At 39.1% G+C, this 19,758-nt stretch overlaps 1 protein-coding gene and 1 non-coding gene across 2 annotated transcripts in view; both read right to left on the bottom strand.

The window, feature by feature from the left end:
* Positions 1-11,146, bottom strand: part of LOC149234374 (sodium/hydrogen exchanger 8-like) — a 245,632-nt gene extending 234,486 nt beyond the window's left edge. The window contains exon 1 of the mRNA XM_089461156.1: positions 10,721-11,146. The gene's annotated coding sequence lies outside the window, so the exon portion shown is untranslated. The remainder of the gene's footprint in view (positions 1-10,720) is intronic.
* On the bottom strand, positions 10,689-10,783 carry LOC149234375 (small nucleolar RNA Z107/R87). Its single transcript, XR_016246929.1, has one exon. It is a non-coding gene; the product is annotated as a small nucleolar RNA Z107/R87 (small nucleolar RNA).
* Positions 11,147-19,758: the final 8,612 nt, after the last annotated feature.

Raw genomic sequence — 19,758 nt, 5'->3', positions numbered from 1 at the left:
TGAGTCCCGATAGGAGGTTTCAGGCAGGGTGATTAAATTCCTATACTCAGGAATTGATGAATGGGCCTCTTGACCATTTATGGTCTGTAGATTTAACTCCATTGCAGAGTTAAATATCCTGGGACAGTTGTGGATGCATTTTTAATATGCATACTGTGGGTATGTGCGGGTGTAGCCCTGCACTAGTTACCCACCACTAGTGGGTGAACCCATAGGAGATATTTTTCTCCTAAATTTATCTTCAGCGAACAGCGAGCGACCCCTGACAGCCACCAATTTAGTTGATATTGTGCCAATTGATCTCCGCTCCCTAAGCCAGGGATATGTCCCCTTTACCATCTATCAAGAGCATATGTTTGAAGGTAGGCCATCCAATCCTAAAGGTATGTCTTTTCATTGTGCAATTGGGTGTTTATGCTTGTTTTTCCTTGGACACACTTGGTATGGATTATTGGGTGACTTGAAGGATGAAGGGTTTCAATTGTAGTCTTGTTCCCTCACCTTAAATTGGGAGTTAATCTTCAACCCTAGTCCCGTGGGATCTCCCCTATTGGCTTATTGCTTCAAGATGGACACTTCTTGGAAAACCCTGATTTTGGTGGCGCTATCCTATTTTCCCATTTCACATTTTTCACTCCTCTTTGCACATTACATGCCCTATTTCATCATCTTCCCTCTTCGTATCCACATGACCAGTGGGTCCAAAGGGCTCTGGTACTCCCCCCTCCCCTTGTCCACATGTCTGGGTCAGACCTGGAACATTGCTCCAGAGGTTGATGCAGCGAGAAAAAAAAGAAGAAGATAAAAGCATAGCATTGCCACATACAAAAGAAAATAATATCACAAAATACAAAAGATGGTCGCAACACTATATTAGCACGTGGGAAAAATCCAAACATGATCTCTACCCCTTCATTCTGGCCATCGCCCTGGTTTCTAGAGCCCCCATGAGTGTCCCCTATATCATTAAGGAACCCATGCATGTCCCAACCCTTGTTGGGCGATGAATTATCCAACCTTAAGGGGGTAATCACTTCTTATATCATACACAGCGTGCTCTCATCCCCTGGAGCCCTGAGCAATATAATAATAGAAAAATCAAGAAAAGGCAAGGGCAAATAAATAAGGGTAGAAAAGCAAAGGTTGGGGTAATTCATGTACCACGATTTCTCCCTCCTGCATCTATACACTCAAAAATGTGGACATCCCTCGTCATTATCACCCTTGAACCCATGACATTTGGCCTTGAGACCCTTGTGTCCCAATCCACTTCATCATTATCCACATGACCCGTATCACTTGAAAGATGTACCTTGGATATGTATTTCCCTTTAGGCGTTGGAAACACCTAATAGTCTTTTTATTAACCACTCCTACCTAGGGATTAGTAACACTATTACAAGCTCAAAGCCTTGAATTTGGAAGGGAAGCCAATTATGAAGTTTTAGTTGGGCCATTGACTAACAAGCTTGGTTCACATAGATGCACTAATGAATTATTGTACCTAAAGGTGAGGAGATGCATTGGATGTTATATGTAATTAGCAGGTGGTTTCAACATGGGTTGGGCAACTTAAATGGGGCCCAAGCCCACTAGGGGATCATATTGACACTTGTATGGGATGTGTTGAGAGCCATGGGACTTTGTCATGTAATAGAGCATTATCTCGTCTCATGGGCACCCTCAGCACCTTCAACGGCTTGTTCATTGCCACAGACTATTTGCGATATGATGCACTTGGACTGGCATTGCCCCTAGTCGGCTTAGCAGTGTACACATGGTTTGGCAACTGATCCAATTCCTAGAGGAGGTTTGTCTCACCCTTGAGACATGGGATGGCAAGCGCCATCGTCAGTGCCCTCATTTGGAGCAGTTTATAGGGTTATCTTCACCAGGAGACCATGAGATTAGTGTTTGTTCCCTAGAGCCACTTTGGAGCACCACGTGATGGCTTATATGGACACCAAGGGGCCATCCCCTTGTGCATCATTTACGGAGCCCTCTCTCTCATTTTGGCACTTTGAGGACTCAATGTGGCCTTCCAACGACCTCATTTCATCATGACATCATCATTTCGGCCTACTACTGGATTGTTTATTCATAATTTTCGGAGTTACTTGGTGGGCTTGTCACCATTTGCTATTTGCACATTATTTTATAATTGTTGGGGCTAATTAGGCTAAATCGAATTAGGAGAGACTCATATAAATAAAACTAGCTCTCATTGCGAGAGAGGATCATCATCACTTCGATCTTTACTCTTGTACAAGAATTTCACACTTTTCGATATCTTTGGAAGATAAATTTCAATCTCTCTTGGAGCTACTTATTTTCTATGGTTGCATATATCTCTCGTCATCTTGTAAGTATTATCTTGTTGAAATTTTTTATTGGAATAATGTCTAATTGTGTGGAATTATTGCAACTAGTTAATTCTCTTATGCCCTAATTTATTGAATATCATTGTAAAAGGTTATTTGATTGTAAATTACACATGTTACTCATTACATGACTATAGATTAATGTTCCTAATGTCTGGGATGTTGCTCTTCTTAGATGAAAATCCATAGATATTGAGTGAGTAATTTTTGAAAAGTGCTTGCTAGGACATCACTTTTTCGCCTCCTTGAAGACAAATTTGACAAATCTTGAATCATGATAGGCTACATAGCCCAAGGATTAGGCATTGGCCCAAGCAAAATTGGTGATCAACCTTTCTTTCCCCCTCTTTTCTTCTCTCCAAAAATTTTGACCCCTTTTCCTACACTGCTACCTAGGGTATCCAGCTAAATACATTAGAAGAGGAATTTTGAGATTTTGCTTGGACAAAACTCTTCCTTAGTGTTTCCTCTAGGAGACCTCAAATTTTGGTGTAATTCTCATGGTTAATTCTTCGGAAATCTTATGCACTAGGTGCGCCCTAGAAGGGAAACCTAGTTAGTTTTCCTTGGATAAAGGTGGTCTTCTTAGGGGTCATGTGAACCTAGTATTCAATAGAATAAATCTTACAAGGCCCTTTGCCCTCCCCTACATTGACCTAGTGAGCTCCTTGGATGGACTCCTCCCACGAATATCCTAAACCCTAGGTCTAGCGTAGGCTTTTCTAGGCCTCTCCAAATGAGAGAAAGGGTTATTCAAGTGTTGAAAGCATTTTGCAAGCACCCTTTGAGGTCCTATTTGACTCTTGGAGTATTGACTCTAGGAATACATATCCCTATTGCAAATTTCAATCCCTAGATCTTGACCTCCATCCTAGGTCTTTCTTGGAGAATCTATTACTTCATCAAGCCTTAATTGAGCCTCTCCCTCAATGAGATTAATGGAATCACTTCACATAGGATCATTGATCCTTCTTTTTTCAAGTGGTTTTTATCCTACCGGGAATCCTCCCATCAGTGAAAGTTCGTAAAGAGCAAGGGACATTCACTAAGGTGACAATGGGTCTTTGTCCCATTGTTGTCATTTGGTCTAGTTGTTGTCCCCTAGGTTCCCCTCCTAGGGCCCCGCTAGATTGTGTGCCAACATTTTTGGCGTCATTGTCGAGGAGTAAGCAAGTCTACCTCCTTGGATCATATTTTGAAGAGGTGTTTCTTACAACGACAACATAGATCCTCTTCTGGCGACTCCATTGGAAGAACGAATCCCTTATTCTTCGTCGAACTTCAAAGTCAATGCTTGTAGGTTGAAGCAAGCATCTCTCAAAGCCTACAACTCCTACATTAGTTATATGTGTGACCTAATAGGGCATCCTACATTCATGAGATATACCCTACTTTGGACATCAAAACCATGCATGGGTATCTGAATAGCCTTGACCCAAGTAAGAGATTGAAGGCACCCAAGTATGATGGTAATCCAACCTCGACCCTTAATCATGTCAAGAAGTTTGCGCAATATATCCAAGAAGTTGGTCTATTTCATTAAGATTCTCTTATTCATATATTCATAACATCCCTTCAAGGACACAATTCAAGGTTACGTAATGGTTGTGAACCTAAAAGCATCCCATCTCTTGAAGTAATCATTGATAAATTTCTATACCACAAGGATCATAAATTCCCAACTATTAAAGATCCACCTCAAAGTGAGAAACAACCCAACAAAGAGCAACATGAGCGAAAGGATCAAAAGACCATTGACTATCATAAATCTGCTTTATTCAAACCATTGAAATTTGATGCATACCTTGATGCCCTTCACCAATTGCCTGATAAGCACCAAGTGTGGTTGCCTAAGTTTGATGCAAGTGACATTACTAGTGCTAAGAAGAATGTGGATGATTTTCTATGGAAGATTACTTTCAGGTTCTATAATCAACTTATCGTGTATCAACAAGACATAGAAGATGTCGTTATGGACTCTTTGCATTAACATTTCAGAGAGATGTTTGGAATTGGTATAGTAACCTACCTCTAGGAAGCATTTTCAACTTTGAGCAATTTGAAGATGTTGTTATGATACTCTTTGCATTAACATTTTAGAGAGATGTTTGGAATTGGTATAGTAACCTGCCTCCAGGAAGCATTTTCGACTTTGAGCAATTTGAAGATGTTTGCATGAAATGGTCAAGAAGAGAATGAAGAGGAGCCTTTTCTACCTGATCAACATAAAACAAATGATGAAGAGGATGATTATGAAAGGGAGCTTGATAAGGATGTTAATAAGGAGTGTTCCTTGGAAAATAAAGTTGAAGATGGCCTAAATCTTCTTGAGTAGGTTATCCCTCTCATTGTGCATAACATAGACCTTGAGAAAGATGCTCCCATTAGCCCCTTAGATGATGATATTCATGACTACTTACATATTGAAGAGGGGAAGTGGGAGATTGATGGCCTTCCTTATGATGAGGACCCTATCTATGATGCTGATAAAGATGAGGTTGATGTGGGTTTTCCCTTATTCCAGGGTATTACTTCTAATGATACAACTATCAATAACCTCGAAAGGGAGGGTGACCACACTCCCCTCTTGGAAGATGGTATCAAAGATTACCTATGCATTGAAGAAGAACAGTGGGAGGTAACTAACCGTTGTTTTGACCATGACCCTATTTATGATACCGATGATCATACTAATAAGGCCTTTGTCACGTATCACCAAGATGAGAGGATTGTTGATATTTCCCGACCATGTTTTGGAAATAATGAGCTAATTGTGGTTTTTCTTTTTCAATATGATCCTCCCAATTGTTGTAATCCTCTGTGTCAGATGCCCCTTTTTCCTTCCCACCATGACCACCTTAAGGCAACCATGAAGCATGGCACCACTAAGGAGGCTCTTGATATCTTAATTATGGAATCATCCATTCTCTGTTTACAAGAAAGGATCTGATTCTTCCAGTGGGTGTCCTTCCCTTCATCCATTACTCCTTTCCATGATGTATGGATCTCTTATTTTCCCACCTCCTACCCTCGTGATCCTGCATATGATTATTCTTATCCTTGTTTGTGGATTTACCATATGACTAATCATGCAAGCAAGTGTTTTTATATTGATATAATGATATGTTAGTTGCATTAGACATGATTATACTTAGCGCTTGCATAATGTAACATGCATGTTAAAGAAGGTTGCATTGGATATTGATTTTTACATAGCTTACAATCATCATATCATGTTCTCATGTAGATGTATTTAGATTAGACTTGCATTTTAGAATAAATTTTATTTTATGTCTGTTTTTTTTATTATTCTCTGATGAAAACAAGGGTGATAAAAGTGCACCCAAGATAGATGCTTCCAATAATTGTTTTTGATGTGCAGGATACAGGTTTGCGGCCCCAAAGGATTGCTAGTGTTTTCATGACCTCCCCAATCAAGTACATGGCTCATGCACTCCACAAAGAGATCATGTCCCAATTGGAACCAGATGTTACCCACCACTAGTGGGTGACCCCATAGAAGAAATTTTTCTCCTAGATTTGCCTTCAGCCAGCAGCCCCTGATAGCGACCAGTGAAGTTAATATTGTGCCAGTTGATCTTTGTTCCCTAAGCCAATCATATGTCCCCTTGCCCATCTGTCGAGAGTGTATGTTTGAAGGTGGTTCATCCAATCCTAAAGGTATGTCTTTCATTGAGAAATCGGGTGCTTATGCTTGTTTTTCCTTCGGCACACATGGTATGGATTATTGGGTGACTTGGAAGGATGAAGGGTTTCGAATGTAGTTGTGTTCCCTCAATCTTAAATGGGGGGTTAATCCTCAACCCTAGTCGTGTGGGATCTCTCCTATTGGCTTATTGCTTCAAGATGAGCACTACTTGGAAAAGCCTAATTTTAGTAGCGCGATCTCATTTTCCCATCACATTTTTCACTCCCCTTTGCGCATTACATGCCCTATTTCATCATCTTCCCTCTTTGGGTCCACATTACCACTAGGTCCACAAAGCTCTGGTACTCCCCCTCCCCTAGTCCACATGTCTAGATCGGGCATAGAACGTTGCTCCCAAGGTTGATGCAACTAAAAATAAAGATAAAAGTATATCATGGCCAAATACAAAAAAAAAAAAAAAATAACAAAATGCAAAAGATGGTCGAGACACTATATTAGAATGTGGGCAAAATCCAAACATGAGTTTTACCTCTTCATTATGGCCATCACCTTGGTTCTTAGGGCTCCCATGAGTGCCCCCGACATCATTAAGGAACCCATGCATGTCTCAACCCCTGGTGGGCGATGAGTTGTCCAACCTTAAGGTGGTAATCATTGATTATATCATACACAACATGTTATCATCCCCTGGAGCCTCGAGCAGTATAATAAACTAAAAAACAATAAAAGGCAAAGGAAAATGAAAAAGGATGAAAAAACAAAAATTGGGGTAACTCATGTGGCATCATTGCTCCCTCTTACATCTATACATCCAAATATCTGGACATCCTTCATCATTACCACCCTTGAACCCATGGAATTTGGCCTTGATACCCACCCTTGAACCCATGGAATTTGGCCTTGATACCCCTGTGTCCCAATCCACCTCATCATTATCCACCTTTCTTAGGAATCATTGTCCCCCCCCCACCTCCCTCACTCTTATAAGGGCACCACAAATTTACTTTGGGGGTCATTCCCCCATGTTCCCTAATATGCCCACTCCCCCAATGAACCCTAACAAGTAAAAATTATGAACACGATACTATATTTGTTTAGCCACTAGGGCAATATCTTTAGTAGTCTACTCATCATCTTTTGGTGTTTATCCTTCCTCTAATGACTCTACATACCCACAAACTCATATAATTTGTGCCCATATCAACCCAATGACACCTTGAATTTTGTCTTAAACTTGAAAAATGTTTTCACGCGACAACACATACACTTTGGGATCCCTTTGTTTCATCATTTCATCAAAAAAGGTACGTATACATAATACTCCTATTATTAGATTTTGTTTACTTCCATTAATTGTTTTTATCAATTAGTACTCACTTTAGGTGCAAGTCCCTTCAATGTATTCATGAAGAGGCATTACTAGGCATGTACTTTCAACTGGTATACTAGGTTCTCCCTATGAGAACCTTGCATATACCAATTCACACACCTTGAGCTAGCCTTTAGACCCCCTTTATCTTACATCATCCACTTCAATTATCCTCTTCACCTATATGGTTAAAGCTAGTTAGTAGTTTGGATCACCTTAGCATCCATGCTACACCATCCTTAGTATCAATAGCTTTTTCATTTGTTTCCCTTGAGAATCAACCTCGTGCTTCTCTCTAATCATTTTGGTAATTCATTCCTTCATGATCCTAGTCATTCATTCCTTCGTTATCCTAGTCAATAATTCAATTGATTTTCATCATTTCACCACCACATTCACATTTGGCATTTCATTCCCCCACCTTTAGTAAACCATTTATGCAATAAACATCCGTTCATGAACCCATATGGAGACCAACCAATGGGTCCCATCCCTTTGCAACATTCCTCTTGCACCACCAAGCAAGCCACCTTAAGACACCCATCTCTGTGCTTTTACATTCCCACCTATATTTGTTCATTCATTTGGAGAGTGTAAAAAGAATATTTTGAAAGCAAACCTCCTCCATCATCATATCACTTTCCAATCACTTTCCATTTTTTGATGGTAGTCCTAGTTATCATCATCAAAATCAATCATTATTTTCACCATATAATCATCGCATATCCAACAAATGTTTTGTCAAAAGTGCATCGGATACCCAACCCGACGAACAATTTCATTGAAATTCCAAGAGAGAGAAACACTAATAATGGGCAGAAGATGTTTTTCAAGCCATACAAGAGGATTGCTGAAGATGAAGCAAAGAAATCTGCATGTGAGTGCAGAAATACTCTGCAAAAGAAGTTGCAAAGAGGAAAGTTATGTACTCTTAGAATCGCACACAATAAAAGCATCTGAATTACACAAGACATACATAAACCATAGTGGCGACAAGGCATTGAGCAAATTTCAAACAGTACAAGAGGATTGCATAAGATGAAGCAATGGAATCTACATGTGACTGCAGAAAAGAGATTCTGCAAAAGAAGTTGCAAAGAGGAAATTTATGTAGTTTTAGAATGGCACACAATAAAAGCATCTGAATCAGGCAAAGCATACATAAATCATAAAGTGGAGGCGAGGCATTGAGCAAATACTGGAAAACCCCAGCCAAAAAACAAGACGAGACGAGACCGACAGGTTGGAGCAGGTGAGCAGACCAAAACTCAGAATCTCAGGTTACTCATTCACTAGATAGCAGAGATTGATAAAATTTTAGTTCAAATCCAAATGAGGACAGCGAAGAGTAACACATAAGAAATGAGTCAAATATGGAGACAAGATGGTGGGAAACTCGAATGAATGACTTGATTTACTGCACACTGATTTTCTCATTAACAGTGTGTTCAGAATTTCACGAGTTTTCCGTGAGATATGTACAAAGCAATCAAAGCCCCAAATCAATTGCACAGTACATTAATGAACTAATGTTTTCTCTTCAAGATAAACAAAATGTGAAAACGTATTGCCCAGATAGCCATTGGCAATCGCCAAGCCAAGCAAGAAGTTCCAAAATGTTAAGTGGACAAAGGCAATTAGAGTAGAGCTAATTGCCTAACTTTTTAGGATAGCAGAAATACTTTTTTCAGGATAATAGACTATTACAGGTAAATACTACAACCAAAATTTAAGAAAAATAAGTACTTGTACTTGGTGCGAAGCTTGTACTTGGGGATTACTGTTGCGTTCATGTGTAACAAACAAGAAAGGGAATTGAAGCCCCTTTCGGAGATGTGAGATATTTTACAAGAGAACTATTGTAACTGATCTCTGAGAATAATTAGAAAAGATCCTCTAAAAACTAATATATTCTCTGGGTTATTTATTACCAACAGTTAGACAAAAATATCGTCCACCCCTAATAAACCCAATTAAGGAAAAATTTTGCCTCCTAAATGCTGGTTTTGAAGGGATAATTAAATATTCCATGGGAAATTAACTACATCTGTAGTGAGATTTAGAAGAGCCTACCAACATGGTTATCAAGAGTGAACATGTAAAAAGGCTTCTGCCGCCACCAGGTTTCAAAGTTAATGACCTCCGGACAGTATGTTGCTCATTGTAGAGGAATGTTGTCATCATCCAGCAGATATTTGAACACGTTAAGCATAGAAAAGTTCAGTTCAATTGACTTTTGGTGCCTCTTCTAAAACTGACAACAAAATGAAAGGACTTCCATAACACCATAAATCTCCATGGTCGAATAGGTTCTGATACAAAAATATCAACTGACCAACACTTGTACCCAAACTAGGGTGTGGGGCAAGGGACGCAGGGGCTTAGGAAAGGGCTTGAATTAAACCCATGAGTTTACAGATCTCTTCACAACAGGGTACGACTGAGGAGAGCACATAAACGAAACATAACTCTACAGATCTCCCAGTAGCATTCTGGCATAGTGCGATTTGAACAAAGTTTGGATTGATGAGAATGGAAAATTGATGCGCCGAAAAAGAGGGCCTGGTGATATACACAATAGCATGGCCAACAAAAAAGATAAATTGGAGACTTTAACACATCCAATAAAAATGACTAATAATAAAGATGTAAAGTACCTTGTAAAGAAATATGTGAACCGATTATCACTGCCAAAACCTCGGGACCAGTAAAATAGAACCGAACCCACTTATACAGCACTTATAAACCAATGCGAATCACCAGTCCCGTATTTAGCGGTATTGTGTTTCAGTTTATGTTCTAATAACATAGTCTTCATTAATCTAGTTAACCCTGAAGCTTCACAACCTTCTGTAGTATAAACATAATCACTTCAACAAGCGAAAAGGAAAACGTGCAGACCCTGTTTCAACAACGGGAAAGATAAAATTGCTAAAAGAGCAGCTCAGCGTGGCGGTAAATTAGGTTCGATTCATGCCAGCAGTTTCCTCACTCGGTTCGGAAGAGGGAGCTTAGTATCATCACAGCCGCTTTTACACATTAATGATCAAGAAAGACGAACAAAAGCATTTTAAAATATTTCTATACGAAAAATTGGATCAGATGAACAAAGAAAGAAAATTCGAATAATGTCTCGCATTTTAGGTTTAATTCTACGAGAATTTGCTTCGGACATCTGGGTCCTCTCTATGCTACCTTTGCAACCATCGATAACGGAAAAAATAAAAGAAAGGAAGTCCAAACATTCGAACGAAAAACGGAAAGAAAAGGTTGCTCAGTTCAGCGGGGTAGTCGACATACAACTCCAGAGGAGCAGCAATCCGTTCTGTTGAGCTTGATATATTGAAAATCATCACCGCAACCATTCAGAAAACAAAAGAAAACAAAAACCTCATCTTAACATTCACCTCCAAGCATTTCACAATGGAGAACTATAAACCGGGTGGGTTATAACAAGCCTGCGAAACATAAAACCCTGAAGTTTCCAATCACCGCAACACTTAACAAAAGAATACAAAACCTTCGTCCTACCATTCATCTCCGATCCTTTCACAATGATGAATTAGAAACAAGAAGGGCTATAAAGAGCCTGTAAACATAAAACCCTGAGACTTCCAGTGAAACCCTAATCGCATATCTCCGATCCTTTCACAATGATGAATTAGAAACCCGAAGGGTTATAAAAAGCCTGTGAAAATAAAACCCTGAGACTTCCAGTGAAACCCTAATCCCATATGCCCTGACTACTGCGGTTGTAAACGAACTCACTTTTCCTCTAAAGGGTTAAGGTAAGGGAAATCTTCTAGAAGGTAATTAACCCACCTTGTCAGATTGATATTTCAAAATTGATGTGAGGTTCCCGTTTACATTTAATTGTACCTTCACAACGTTTTTAGTTCACATTATTTACGTCTGCGTGGTAAATAGGTTCATTTTAATTTTAGGTTTGAAGTTGAAATTCTTCCGGAAAAAGGTTCGAATTAGAAAAAAAAAAAAAATTGGGGGGATATATTAAGTGTTGAGGTGGGTTAAATCAGTGTAGATTATTTGGGATAATTCGGTATTTATTTCACTGTAAGGTAAGAGGAAACAATTTTTTTTCATTATAAAAAAGTTTATATCTTAGAAAAATTAATTTATATAATGCTTGATAAATCTGAATTTATATGAAGTTAAGATGGATTTAAGTTAGCTTTGTTGGTCTAGTTCCCCTTGCTAAGTATCTCACTAGTTGGGAGGTCACGGTGTCAAATCTTCTTGACCTCCTCCCTAGATTTTTCCCAAGGTTTGATCTCCCTAGATTTTTCCTGTAATGGGAAAAAAAGATGGATCAAAGTTAGTTTAATTAGTAATTATAATTATATTTATAAATATATATATATATATATTTTTTTTTATGTTTTTTTGTATTTTTATCGAAAGTTTGATCTCCTTAGATTTTTCTTGTAATGGGAAGAAAAGATGGATCTAAGTTAGTTTAATTATTAATTATAATTATATTTATAAATATAATTTTTTATTTTTTATTTTTTATGTTTTTTTTGTAATTTTATCAAGTTAAATTGTTCTATTAATAACCATAATTATTATTATTTTTTATTTTATTTTGTAGAGTGAGGCTTCTGTGATCCATATCAAGTTTACAAAAGATTTTTTTTATTTTTATTTTTATGTAATTTGATCGAGCTAAAATGTTTAACTAGACAAGATAGAACATGTGACATTACAAAATTTCTCCATAGTAAGCTAGAGAGCACCTCTCATCCCTCATCTGCAATTACTTGAGGTGTAAATTTGTTTTAATATCAAAATTGAAAAAGTGTTTGTACCTAGAAGAATTTGATATTTCTAAGTACTCTATGAATTTGGAATGAAAATGTCCCTGAATTAATTCAACCTTTAAAATGATCATTATTATGTATATGTATTGTTGTACATGAAAATGATCCTTTAAAAAATAATAATTATCATTTATAATATGTCTAAAGGAGTTGGATCCAATAGTGAAAAGTGAGGAGTTTCTCACTATTTGGCAATGTTCAATTCTCATGGGGCTTGCTTACTCTATAAGCCATGGGAACACCTTGAGGTAGTGGTTGAACATGTGGTTGCACCCAGAGAGACTATATTTAATGGTCAACTGACCAATGCACACATAAGTGGATGAAAGCCCACCTCCATGCTCCTCTTTTAAAAGAAGTCAAATCATGAATGTTTGTTGGATATCCAACGAACATTCAATTATCATCGAATATCCGACAAACACAATTATTGTCAGATATCTGACTAACATATCATTGGATATTCGACGATAATTGTGTTTGTCAGATATCTGATGAAAGTCGGGGCTTTAAAAAAATAAAAAAAATGCAAGTAAAATCTGATAGTACTATCGAATTGTCGAAGTACGTGTTGAAAATTGGGGCAGTTATGGAATGAATTTCCCTATGAAAAACCCATCTACCCCAAAAGAAGCCCATCTTGCCCTAAGGAACAATTTAAATTGGTTAAAGGAAAATATTATTATTAATGTGGTCTTGGCACTCCTTTTTGAGGTGACAAATTTATATGGGCTAGAAGTCTTCTAGATGATCCATCAAAGAACTCAAGTCAACTTATTATGTGGAAAATAATAATTTTTTTAAATTTATTGTGGCACAGGTTCAAGTCGGCCTCATAACATTTCATGTCATCCTACCTAAGGGACGTGACCCTTCATAGATGGCACCTTACCTCCATCATTTAGCATTTGATTTTGACTTCGACTGTGGAAGAGTTCAAACTTTTACGACATATATTGTGGCTATCTGAGGCAACTTATGCGGCCTAATGTGAGGCATCAATGTGGCCTAATATGAAGCATATTTGTGACCTACCTCAATGCAACATCTTTGCTACCTAATCTGGCCTCCTTTTATGGCATTTTGTGGCAGATCGTTTGGTGTCCTTGTGACAGTCTGTATGGCATTCTATGGCAGCTTTATCTCTTTGTTTTGCTAGGTATGTTTGAAGACCCTTTTATGCATGGATGGTTGGTGTATCTCTACACAATAGGCTGCATCTTTCTTATGTTTTTGGTGGTAGGTTCGAGCCCTTATAGCATCTATTTGGGAGGGCCGAAAGGTATTTTTTTTGGAGGGTAGAATCATTAACACGTATCTAAAAAGAGGTCGAGTTTGCTACTAAGGACAGTATGAGATTATGAGGTGTTTTGTGACAAATCTTTAGGGCTGCAAGAAGCCCTAACCAGGACCAAGAAATTACAGGTATTTATGCACAAGCTGAAGGGTGACAGAGGGCAGAAATATGACATCTTTTAGAGGTAAGTATCTCTTATGTTGATGAATTTGCTAGGAGTTGAAGTCTTGTTTGGACGGTTTGCATATCAACTTATATATTGGTGTATTGAACTATTAGAAGTTGCCTTAAAAAGCCCTTAGAATAGTCTCTTGTAAAAAGACAATAAGGGTAGATGGTTTGTAATATAGATCCTTGATATCTAGTGTGAAGAAAGGATTGTGACTTGAGTTGCAGAGCTTACCTTTAGTGATGTTTGGCAAGGTTCTCATGACAATGATGTTTGGATGAGTTCTCTTGACAACAATGTATAGCAGAGTTCACTTGGCAATAATGTATAATCTTGTGACTATGATGTATGCCAGTGGTTTTATGATAGTGATCTATATGACAGTGACCTAATGATAATGATACGACAATTATGTATTCTGGTGATGTGAGATTGACTTATGACAGCAACCCATATGGCAGTGACCTTGATACATTACAATGGCCTTCATGTATGAAAGTGACCTATGAAGCATGGAAATAATCCTTGTTCTTATGACAGATATTTGGGTTGTAGTTCATGTTCTTACAACAGTGATATGATAGTGATATATGGCATTGACTCTTGTGTAGAAATTTAATGAGTATATTCAAAATTGCTCATGAAATTTATTAAATCACAAGACTTGAAACTACTCTACTCATTTGTCGAAACCAGATCACGATCTAGAACACAAATCATTAACATGCATCCAGCTTCAACACACATACACAAAGATTTATATAGGGGAAAGCAACTGCTCAAAACCCCTTATTATTTGTATTGTGTTAATTAAAGAATAGAGAAGAAATACAATGATTGCTCAAGCCTAAGCAACCTCTGCACTAGTATAATCTATCTCATTGCCTCACAGATTGATTCAAGCCAATATTTCCTTGCATTGTTCCCTTGGGAATTAGGCCCCTATTAATTAGGAAATTCACCAATTTGGATTGTGTAATTCATTTATGCCCTTCTTTAACTGCATGCACCGCCTGTACAACTTGGAAAAGTTTACAACTGATAATACACTACCCTTGAACTCCAATATCAACTAGGTAACTCGAATTCTCTAATTGCATAAGTTAATTTAGGTTAATTGATCAGTTTAACTGGATCTCGATGTGAAAAAATTTACACACCCTTGACTGAACCTCCACTAGTTCTACTAACAGTGAGAACTAGTTACACTAACAAGAACTCAAATTAACTTAAATAGATTGCTACAAATTAGAAATCAATCATGTTGAATTGAACTCAAGTGTCTCCAACTTGAATTTACTTATTTAACTAAGTGACAAGACCCATGTCACCTCAGTTAACTACCTCCAAGTATTTTACTGAAATTGAAATTCAAATTTCTCCTAATTTAATCAAGGCAAAATTAAATTAGGATTTTCTTGCTGCATTTTCAACACTCCCTCTCAGCAAGAAAGGGATTATTAGATACCCCAATCCTACTTCTATGGAACTCGAATTTTCCTCTTGACAAAGCCTTTGTCAAAATATTTGCATCTTGTTCCTCTGTCGGAATGTACTGCAACAACATAATCTGCCTCTGCACACAATCTCATAGATGGTGATACCGAATGTCGATATGCTTGGATCGATCATGAAATACTAGATTCTCAAAGAGTTTGATACAACTTTGATTGTCACAGTAAATCATTGTAGGATCCATCTTTTGACCAAATAACCCAACAAGAATATTTCTCATCCAGATAGCCTCACATGTTGCTTGACTTGCAGCCATGTATTTTGCTTTTGCTGAGCTGAGTGCCACATATATCTACTTCCTGTTGTACCAAGAAACTGCTACTGACCTAACACTAAAAATTCCTCCTAAAGTGCTCTTCCTGTTTGATGGACTCCTTGCCCAATTTGCATATGTGAAGCCTTGCAGCTTCACTCACTTTGTTCATTTGTACCAAAGACCAAATTGAGTAGTGCCTTTGAGGTATCTCAACACATGATTTGTTGCATTCCAATATAGTTTGGTTGGCTTAACGATGGCTTGACTAAGTTGGTTAACTGCATAACACATGTTTGGTCATGTGTTCACCAAATACATGAGTGAACCCACAAGTTGCATGTAGATGGTAGCCTCCACTTCCTCACCTGAAGTGGCATCCTCTTTCCTCCAGTTACCTTCTGTTAGCGCTTGAAATTTCACCTCAGGCTGAGAAAGGTAAACCTCAAGGCTACATCAAACCATTTAGCCTCGTAGCTAGCCCTACAGGGTAGGAGAAGGCTCTCTCTGGTCTATCTCGGTAAAATCTTCAATGGATGAGATGACCAATAAGGTAACACTGATATTAGGCTAGTAAACTGATAAAAGAGTTTGATTTGGGGTTTTTTGGGTTTTTTGGTGGCAAATTGAGGAGAGGGCAATTTAGGGTGCGGGGATTGGACACAGTTTCTGCAGGGGGTTCCTTGGGGCGAGGTAGGAGACAGTGTTGATGCCTTTAACTGAGGTGGATGGTCAGGAATGAAAGGCGAGGAGCTAAAGAGAGCAAACAATCACTTTGAATTCTCTTTAGACAGAAGAAAACATTGAAATTAAACAAACTTAAAAGCAGAGCATGGCAAGCATGAATTCATACTTTAACACTTCATTTGTTTAATGTGCAGAAGTAAAAGAAAGGAAATGAATCACATAACAAGCTTACAAGAACATTGAGAAACACACCATCAACACATGAGTCCACAAGAATCCCAAAGAGGACTGCAAAACCCTGGTCTTCCTTAGCCAAAAATTGCAGAGATACAGTGAAATAATACCATAAGAGCTTCTCCCTCAAGAGTCCAACCATGAAAATGAGCAAGAAAGTCCATAATATAGATGATCTAACCTCTTTCCCTGCCTCCATGGGTCGAGCTCACTATCCTAGGAGCTGTTTCAACCACTTCTAAACTAAGCACTACAAACTAGGCAGTCAAAACAACTTGCCTCTATAAGCTAGGAAACCAATCCATTCATTAAATATTTACCCTTTACATGAATGAATCTTCTAGAAGTGTTAAACAAGAGTAAAAGTGTCTTAGAGTTACAATAATTACATCAAAGATAATCATCTTCCACCCCAAAAAGTCAAACTGGGTCAAAACTGCGTTTTCTGGGCTGTACAATGCAATCTGGCAAAAACTGCCTGACGGGTCGTGCGCCTTTGGAGCGATGTTTGAAGCACTTGCAGGTGTCCAAATTGAGCAAAAGTGGGCTTGTTGGAAAGGTCTGTGAGTCTACTTTCCAACCCAACTAGAATTTTTGAATTTGGAGGTCATTTGCCCTGTCAAAACGTAATTCTCCCAAGACTGGTTTCTGCAACTCAAAAAAGGGCCAGAAAGTCATTTTTTGGTAGTTTTTTGACCTTTTGGGGGACCAAAACTGCACAAAATCTCAAGTCCATCCATGGGCATATGTAACTTTGCATGACAAATCTAGAAATGCTGAGTTTTTACCAAACTGAGTTGCCATGATGTAGGGTCGCGCGCGGGGTGAGACCCGTTAATGGGAAAAACCTGCAAATTGCTAAAAATTGCCAAAATTCACCCAAAATTCTCAAAAAATTTTGGGATTTGTGTTGTGGCTGAGCTAATTAGTGCCTTGATCTTTGAGGGAAGCCTCAGCCAAGATACGGAGTGGATTGGTCTTCTTTTTCCGTTTTAGGGCCTCGGACAACCGCCTTTGAAACATTTTCATCTTGGCCTTGCACACATGCATTCTCGCCCAGTAATGGTTTTTCATGTTCCTCAGCAATTTCTTCTCTTGGTTGGCCTTAGCCAACAGCCTCTCCAAGTGTGCGTTCTCCTGGATGAGCATGGACTCTCGGTCAGCGGGCAATGGATCACCGGGTCTTCTTCGGTTCAAGACTCGGTCACTACGAATCCTCCATAACTCATCAAGTGCCTGCTCATCTTCTAACTGTTTGTTGCGTTGTTCAAGGTAGGTGATGGTCCATTGTGCCCCCTCTAATCTCCTCTGCAAAGCATCATTTTCAGCTCTGAGATGCTGAATGGTCTCCTTTGCTTCTTGGCTCGGAGAACTAGCCTCTAGATCAACAAGCTCAATATCGGGAACTCCTGATGGACCCTCATCAATCATGGGCTGTTTGCCCCTCTCTGGTACCTGTGCTGGTGAAGAAAGCGAGGCCCCTTCCACCTGATGTGGAGATAACACTCGTTGAGCCGATGATGAAGGCGAGACCCCTTCCACCTGCTGTGGAGATAGTACTCGCCTAGCTGCTGCAAATAAGGCCCTCGGGCCTTTCTGATATGTAACCAGAGGTGAGGAGCTGACATGTCTAGTGACAGGGATGTCATGTTGCTGTGATGGTCCTCCCTCCTCGTGAATAACCCCATGATGTGGTGAAGGTGGTGCTGTGAAAAAATCTCGAGAGATGAACTCATCCCAAGAGATGCCCTGCTGAGTCGACTGATGCAATACCACTAGCTGAATCAAACCATAATGATAAAGGCTCCTGTACTGCTGTGCCGGGCTCTTCCTCTGCATCATGGACACCATCTTCTCAATGTTCGGATAAAAGAAGACCGGGATGTTCATCATCTGCACTCGAGTGAAGTGCATCAAGAGGCGAATGTGATATGAGTATACCTGGGAAAATCTGCCCTCACAGGTGAAATAAAGCATAATGAGTCTCATCATGGGGGTATACTTACTCCGGAGGAACCTGAAAGGAAAAACACCGGCCAAATGTCTCATGAATGGTGGCCGGACAAAAGGCTCAAAGTGAACTGTATCCAATACCTTGCGTTTATTCCAAATCTCCCCGACATTTGGAATCCCTGTAGCCTGTGCAATGATCTCGGGTGTCAAAATGAAATCCACCCCAGCAAGGTTAACATGACCCTCATGCAAGTGCAAGACAAAGAGGCGGGCCAATTCTCGGTGATGCTGAATCCGAGAGATCCTCTCACAAAACTCATAACATGACATGTACTGAAAGTAAGAAACTGCCATAGGACAAGCTTGTAGACCTGCCAAAGAAGTAGGTTCCTCTCTCCTGTGATGGCCACCTTTTCCACCCCTATGTGGCCTCCTCTGTACCTCAATCTCTGGAGATGATGAATGGTCATCACTCTGCTCATATGTTTCAGTGTCTGACATGTTTGAGGAGCAAAATGGACAAAATGTACTGTTGTTTCTGCCTTTAAAAGTGTTGAATTCTATGCTGTTTCAAGGGGACAATGACATGAGGGAAATGTTAGGGGAGGGACCTCTTGCACAAGGAATTGGGAATATATGAATAACAGGGAATTTAGGGAATACATAAAAACAAATATTTGCATATATACAGGCATACATGTACATAACAAGGATATAGGGAATCATTTACAAAATCACTGCATATAGGAATACATGTATAAACAGTGAACATAAGGGAATACAAGTATGTAACAAGGGAACATTTGGAAACTTATTTACAAAACCTTTCACATATTCACCAAGAAATTTTTATGTTTATAGCATGCATATGGTGAAGCAAGAGTAGGGTTTGAGTTTTGATGCTTTGGGAGGGGGTAGGGTTTGTATTTTTGGTGATTAGGGAGAGGGGAGGGTTTGCAATTATTTACAACATAGCATGGGGAAAATAGATATGAATGCAAATATGAGTACAAAGGGAAGGAGGGAAACAATTTACCAAGGGAAATACCTTGAAACAACACAAACCCTAGCACATTTAAACATTAACATTACAGTCATTTGAAATTTCATCCACTTGCACAATTTAACTTTTAAACACAAGCATGAGGGTCATCAATCATAACCAACCACCAAACTGAAGTGTAGAGGGCCTACCTCGAACAATCTTGAAGATTTGAGGGAGTTTGAGCGATTTTATTTCGAGTTTGCAGGGGAAACCTTGACGGGTCGCGCGCCACGCCCAACGGGTCGCGCCCGTTCAAAAACTGAACTGCTGGATGGCCTCTGACGGGTCGCGCGCCTGTCTTGACCGGTCGCGTGCTTGTGCTGAGCCCGAAATTCGACCAGTTT

The sequence above is a fragment of the Pinus tabuliformis genome, chromosome 8 (assembly GCF_031772625.1).
Source record: "Pinus tabuliformis cultivar Carrire ecotype Pingquan chromosome 8, CPIR1, whole genome shotgun sequence".
NCBI lineage: Eukaryota > Viridiplantae > Streptophyta > Pinopsida > Pinales > Pinaceae > Pinus > Pinus tabuliformis.
Note: the sequence above shows the minus strand (reverse complement) of the source record. Positions and strands in the feature narration are given on the sequence as shown.